This window comes from Centruroides sculpturatus, unplaced genomic scaffold (assembly GCF_000671375.1).
Source record: "Centruroides sculpturatus isolate CEXI.00-Female unplaced genomic scaffold, Cexi_2.0 scaffold129, whole genome shotgun sequence".
Taxonomy (NCBI): domain Eukaryota; kingdom Metazoa; phylum Arthropoda; class Arachnida; order Scorpiones; family Buthidae; genus Centruroides; species Centruroides sculpturatus.
In genome coordinates, this window is record NW_019384478.1 from 312437 (window position 1) to 320065 (window position 7629).

At 26.6% G+C, this 7629-nt stretch overlaps 1 long non-coding RNA gene across 1 annotated transcript; it reads left to right on the forward strand.

The window, feature by feature from the left end:
• Positions 1–256: 256 nt before the first annotated feature.
• Positions 257–1394, forward strand: LOC111621371. The gene is made up of 3 exons (XR_002756063.1): positions 257–372; positions 454–639; positions 718–1394. It is a non-coding gene; the product is annotated as an uncharacterized LOC111621371 (long non-coding RNA).
• The last annotated feature ends 6235 nt before the right edge of the window (positions 1395–7629 follow it).

The window sequence follows — 7629 nt, forward strand, 5'->3', positions numbered from 1 at the left end:
TTATTGATTAAATAATATTTTATTATGGTGTTATTATCGTTTAATGTTTTTCTCGAAATATCAAAATATTTTAAACACATTTTGTACTTACTATAGAATAAAATAATTTTAAAAAATTACAGAAAAAATTTGCATATTTTAGACACATTCTATCATTTAATAAACATTTCAAAATTGAAAATGTTAATTTATAAAATGATATATAGGCGGATATAAATCCGAATCCGAAAATATCGTAAAATATCCGAATAAAATAAAAATGAGAATTCAAAATTTATGTAAATTAATTAAAAGTTTTTCGAAGCGATTTATAAAGAATAAATAAAAAAAATGGCAACAATAATTTTTAGTGATAGTATTGTGGGAGACTTGGTAAAAGTATTTTATATGTATATATTTATTTTTTCTAGATTACTATAATAGTTTAAGTAATTAATTAAAAATTGTTTTTAGATGACATTAAAGAAAAATGACTTGTTATCTATGCCTTGTCGTCATTGTTTTGTGTATTATATGGTTGATTCCTTTATTATTCAAGCTATTATTTAAAGCGATAAGACTACTTTTAGTCAACAGGCGGAGAATTAATTAACACAACAGTTATTCACCTTCTGGTTGATTTTAATTTCGGTTTTGAAGGTAATGTATTATTTAAAATCGTTTTTTTCTTTTTTTTTTAAATTTTACTGATATCAATTTTTATTTTTTGATTTTTAGGATGAACGATTTCACTTCGCTTTATTTAAATTTACAAAAACTTTAAATATTCTATAATTCTCCCTTCCTTAAATTTTCATGTGTTGATTTATATTCATTGAATTTTTAATAAAGGTTTACATATGTACAACTAAATCATTTCCACTAAACGTATATCTTGATAATTTGCTTTATAAAGTGGTTGTGTCGTCTTTGTTTTTTGCTATCGTTTATGTATTGTGATTAAGGTTAAATTGTATAGAAAACCTGTCTTGTTATAAAGCAAATTTTCGAAATTTTTTGTTTGTTTTTTAAAAATTTTCCTAAATAAAAAACGTTTTTTCCAATTAAATCATATTTTTTTTACACTCTTATTGATGATATGAATAGATGAGGAAAATAGTGAGACCAGGAATGTATCAATCTCATTTGAAAAAACAGGGTTCAAATCTTTAATTAATAGCTATCTCGGTGCAACCGAAAGAAATTTAAACGTTTTACAGAACACGAAAGAGATTGTAAAATATTGAACCACAGCTTTCTCCTAATTTTAAAGAACAGATTTTTATTAAAAGTTTTGAAGTACGTAATTTTATTACGAAGACATTAAAATTGTACAAGTAATCTGCATCTTCCCGATAAAACAAACTTCGATATAACGATTTCTCCCTGTAATAACTTTCCATGGGTCACTATATAGCGAGTCTACTGTAAAATAATTTCATTAAAAAAATTGTTAATTATTAATTTAATCGATTTTGATTATTAAATTTATTAACATTAATTTATGAAAAATCATTGACAAATAAAAAAATTCAAATTATATTTATGCTACTATTTTAAAGATTTTTAAATAACTTCTGAGGAAACTTGTAAATTTTGTGACCGTAGGGTCGGTGTCTCTTTGACACCACGTCAGGATGTGACACCACCTAGTCTCGCAGGAGTCGGAAATCGCGACTTTACGTCACGCGAGCGGTTGGATTCGGAGTAGAGGTGAGGAGAGAGACGAGAAAGCGACTCACTCGGATTTCATATTAAATAATAACAATTTTAATAAGAACCAAAGAAAATACAGATATATTCGATAGCGAGCATGCCTAAAGTTTCCCTAATTATGCTAGGCCGTTCGAGAGAGAGTTTACAAACGAATCGCGTGTTGATAAATACCTTTCTTCTGAGTCAAAGATCCGTAGTAAGATGACACCGCCGATGGAATGTTCGATCAAATGGGTTCTGGGTCTTGTCCGTTAACAAGGAGCACGGAGGTGTGGAGGCACGGAACTGGGGATGATATCCTTAAAGAGGCACGATCGTTGTCACGGTTTTAATTCTGGATTCTTGATCCCGGTATTAATCCTTGAGGACGACTTTGGTGGACGGACTTTGGAAGACGACTGACTTCGGGTGTTTTTTCCGTTCTCCCTTGTTATTCCTCTTGGGTTTTCCCCTGAGGTCAGGAGGTTGTTGTTAAGGGTCTGGCGTCCAATGTGGGCACTTTATCGAAAGTTCCGGGTGACACATCACTGACTAGCTGGATCCTCCTCAACAAGGAATCAACTTCGTGGGAAATAATTTTATGGCTTTTAGCCTAACTTGATAAAACGCTCGAAGTTAAGAATTTCCCAATAATTAAAGTTTAAAATAACACTTTATTGGGGGTCGGTTCGTCCTTCACAATTTCAACTATTCATTATTAGATAGTTTTATAATAGAGCATATTATTAGAAAATTATAAAAGAAAATTAAATATATTTATAAATAACTGTTTTATTTATAAGTAACGGTCTATTTCAAAACGAAAAAGAGATACAAGTTAATGGGAAGTTCACAACATGAACTTCACACTAAATTTTCTTTTCCTCTGTTTTTTCTTCTTTTTTGTTAAGAAATCTGTAATTGGTTCTTTCTATTCTAATTACAGTTGTTTAAGCGTTCATTTATGTTAATTATGCAGATGTTGAAGCAATTATTTTATTCTTTGAATCTTTAATAAACCTGCTATTTTATCATTAATATAATAATAATTTACTTTTGCCAGAAATATATTTTTATAAACAGAATTATTTACCTTTTTATAAAAGCACTATTTGAACAATTTTTATATAAATGACTCTATATTTGGTTTCTATAAACATTTCTTTAGGTTTTTTTCCCATTGAAAATACCAATTTCCACACCGTACTCTGTATCTACATTTAAACAACAAAAAATTACCCAGTAGAATATTTGGAGTTAATGCACATTGTTTAGCATTAAACTTCCAATTTTAAGTGATTTGACTAATTTAATGTATAATAATAATTAAACAATTTTGAATTTTATAGTTATTCATACAATTTTGATCGTGAATTTAGGAATAATTTTAAAAAATTCGCTTTTCGTGCTAAACGTAAATAAGTGTATAAATAATAGAAAAGAAATACATCCGACATGGAATAATTATATTTATAGAGGGCGTCTTAATAATAATTATTAAACACAACAACAGCAGAAGAGAAGAAAAAAAATCCAGCAATGAGTTGCATAACTTAAAAATAAAATTGTAAATGCTAATAATGAGCGGAATCATTAAATCCGATCCTAGTCGAACCCCCTCTATTTCTCCATCCCTCGATTTTCAACCACCAAAATTTAATAGCATCAATCCCCAAAATACACAAACCTCTCTGCAAAATTTTGGAAATTTTTGACAAAAAAGCACAGGAGTTATTAAGGTGACGAAAATCGTGTTCCCCCACACACTAACATCCATACATACAGAAAAATCCCCGAATTTGTTTAGCATTTCTAACGTTTCAGGTCCCATGAGCCAACAAATTAAAAATCTTGGGGGCCATTTTTGACCGATTGCCATACTTTCTTTCCCTCTGTTACATATAACAGAGCCGGAAAAGTAAAAATACAGTCAGAAGAGTAAAAGAAGTACAGAAAAGAGAAAGGAAGAAGAAAGAAAGAATTAAGAAATTAAAAAAGAAATTATTTTTTTACTCTAATTATAAATTATTTATTTAACCAGGTAAGAAAGTAAAAAAAAAAATTTAAAAAGAAACACAAAAGTATATTTAGATTTTTATCCAGCAGAAAAGGGGATAAAACTTGGAAAACCTATGAATAGGTTAGGAATAAGTCGTCTAAAGTGATTGTGATTATGGTTTAAGATTTTTGTTAATTTTTTAAAAAAAATATTTTTATTGTATAACTAAAAAGATTTTATTGTATTTTAGAAATATAAGTAATAAAAACATCTTTTTAAGGAGAGACGAAAAGGTCCCGAAATACAAGAAATTTTTGTTTACAGGTGCAAGTAAAAGTTTATTCTTTGAATCAACCAGTCTCTTGGTTCAAATCTCTAATTTAATTCGCAGTTATATTAGGCTTTATTTTAAGGTTTTTTTCTACCGCACAAATATCAGTTTTGTTTTGGCCAAGCAGATAAATCCTAGCGTTAATAAAATGTTCTAAAAAGACATAAATGGAAATAAGAACAATAACACAAATCTGCATGTGATATAATATACTATACGATAAGTACACTATGGTTGTGGATTCTAGTTTAAACGATAATATTGATGTTGCAACTACATAAAAATATCTATTGTATATAGTATATTCGATTAGAAAAGGTAAATCCTACCAACATTCCTTTCATAACTTTTTTTGTACTGCGAATAAAATATTCTGTTAAACCTGTGTAAATCAGAATCTCACCGTCTGAATATTTTTTCTTTTTAGGCTGATTTCCTTTTTGTTCAGGTTCCGTTTTGACCAGATTTTACCATACACCCTGTAATCTAAGTGAATATTTCAACTTTACATAACTAGAAGAAAGAAATACCTATAAAACCCGGAATCGAACAATTAATTACTGTACAAATATGGAATTCCCATTGCACAATTCAAAATTCCCATTACGCATTTTGACCGGTTGCACGTTAAATATGCACTGAGTTAAATCAGTACGAGTCCTAATAACAGATTATAGTAGACACAATAAACTAATATTAATAAAGTAAATAGAAAAAATTTAAATTACATTTATCTGAATGTGTTTGTGTTTTTTTTTTATCTGGATAAAATTAACAACTTTTATTTTATTTTCAGTTTATTTTGATCGTTATCGTATAAAATTATAATCAAAAGATGAATAATAAATAATTATTTTTGTCATTTGAAATTTACTTCTAAAAGTATAATTCTTAAAATTACATGGTATAAATAAAAAAGTAAATGTAGATTTATCTATGCTAATTTTCCTTAAAAATTATAGACACTTTAACTGTTTTAATTAATTGTATATATTCTACATTTGTTAACATCAGTTCATATTATAGATTTATTAATAAGATATAACAACATATTAAATATATGTTTACAATGTTGATATATTGACTGTTTATTGGGTTGCAATTTGAAAAAAATTGTAGATCCATAAATTCCACTTTCATCCATTTGTCTTTCCTTAATCTCAAGAACGAAGTTAAATAGGTGAAAGCCGAGACCAGACATGGTTATTATTCTTAAATATATGTAAAGAATAGAATTAAAACACATTTTTGAAAGATAGATAAAATATTATTTTAATGACAGAAAGAATAGGATGTACAGAATGTACAGCAACGATTTTTATAATGACCTATTTTGTCAAAAATAATTTAAATTGTTAATGTATTTGAATTTGATACGTTTGGTACAATTTAAACATACCAAATTTCTCAGCTGAAAGAGTAACAAGTACGAAGTAATTTATATATAAACTTTGATAAATTTATTTTTCGTTTACAGTAACTAAAATTTAATTCCTTTTCGTTCTATGCTTTCCAAATGACAATGACGTTTATGTAAATTGATGAACAGTAGAAGTTAAACTCACTCAATCGTTCAGGACATTTTTTGATCAATCCAATTTAAAAGTTTTCATTTTCTATTGCAAACAAACTTCAGTTCATTGAAATAGACACGAGGAACTGTTTGTATTGAAACATTCAAATTAAGAATGTCTCAAGACAACACCAGAATCAATATTCGCAATAGAAACTCTGATAAATTTTAACGAATTTTCTTTGTCTTTAATAAATTTCCGAAAACTTTGTTAAATTAATTTGATAATTTTCTAATTTACATCATAACAAATATCACATTAATTTCACAGAACAATATGTGTTTAATCACAATATATTAATAAAATAAAATGGCAATTTTATTGTTTCATTCTAGCACTTCTAAAATTCTGTCATATTAAGTTAAACACAATAATAAAACACGTTCATGTTTTTATTTTACTGAATTTACTTAAATTTTTCCGAAAAAAATATTTTTCAGCAATTAAACGTAAATTTTAACAAAACCATTTAACAAAAGCTTTATTAATTTAAAACGTGTTTGTTTATAAAAATTTGTAATTGGAACACAGTTTTCATATATTAGTACTAGGTCAGTGTTATAACAATTCACTTGTCCTTATATTTTTAAAAACTGAAATTTTCATGACAAATATTTCCTCTAAAATATTTCAAACTGTTTAGTCCGTTGTTATAAAAAAAAAATAACTAATACGAGTTTTATTCCCTTACACGAATACTGAATTCTGTTAAATATACCCAAAGTGATAGCGAAAATGTTTATTTATCACAATGATTAAAATTCAACATACTGTACGTTGAATTCTTATTTTAAATAATAGTCAAATAAATAATTTATGTAGATTAACAGATTTATAATATTGTAATAAAATGTACAATATAATGACATATTGTACATTTTATTTACGTATTACAACGTACTGTACTTCATTAATATTATGTCATTAATGTTCATGCTTAATTAATAACGTTTTATTGCGATTAATTAACACAGCCTTTTAATTTCATTCATAATATATTAAATAAACTAGTGTTTTTGCTTGTATTTTTATATAAGTATAATACAAACATTGACCTCTTTTAACTTCCAGGCTGTTATATAACAGAGGAAAGTTATGGCAATCGGTGAAAAAATAACCCGTTCCCAAGCTTTTTATATTTTTCAACCCAGGGACCTTGAAACGTGGAAAGTGAAAAAAGTTAGGATTTTTTACAATTATTAGGAATAAAAACAAAGAATGCCGAAAAAGTCCAGTAATGCTTTTTTATATTGATTAAATTTGTAAAGTTATATCGGTTCAAAGTATTATGTAATTAAAAGTCATTGATGCAAGTTACGAAAAATATGAAGAAAAATAAGATATTCTACAATTACATTAACCTTCCATCTTCTTACTTTATTCACACAATAAATAATCAATTATTTTTAATTTACTTGTATACCGCTTAATAGTAATTAAAATATCCCTATTCAACGCTCTCTAGAAAAATATTTAGCAGTTCAAACGATACTAAATCTAACAAATTAGTACTAAAACTCGCCACTATTAGCATTTTTAGCGCTGCAAGCACCTAAGCGATGCAGTTATACTGCTTAATCTGGTCCCCATTCTGAAGGTGTAATACCTAATTTTAACTAATAAATATTTAGATAGAAATTTCACGACTTATTGTCCTTACCTTTTGGTATATGCTTATGAAAATATTTTTTACTACTAAAAAAATGAGATTTCAAAATGTTTAAGAAGGTAACAATCATTTTATAAAGCAAGCTTAATTTAACATAAAAAAACAAAGGAAAAGATGTCGATCATGTGATTATATTATCGAATAGTAATTTAAAAATCATTCAACTATTGTTTTTTTACAATTTATTTTATAAAAATAATAGTTGAATTTTATATTAATGCTTTCAACCTTAAATCTTTGTAGCAAAAAATAATTCTTTTTTCAAAAAAAAATAACAGGAAATACACGTTGAAATCAATTATTAAATCTATTTAGATTATGTAGTATACTAATTACATTCCATTATTCTATAAATATTCAATGATAATTCAATAATATTTGT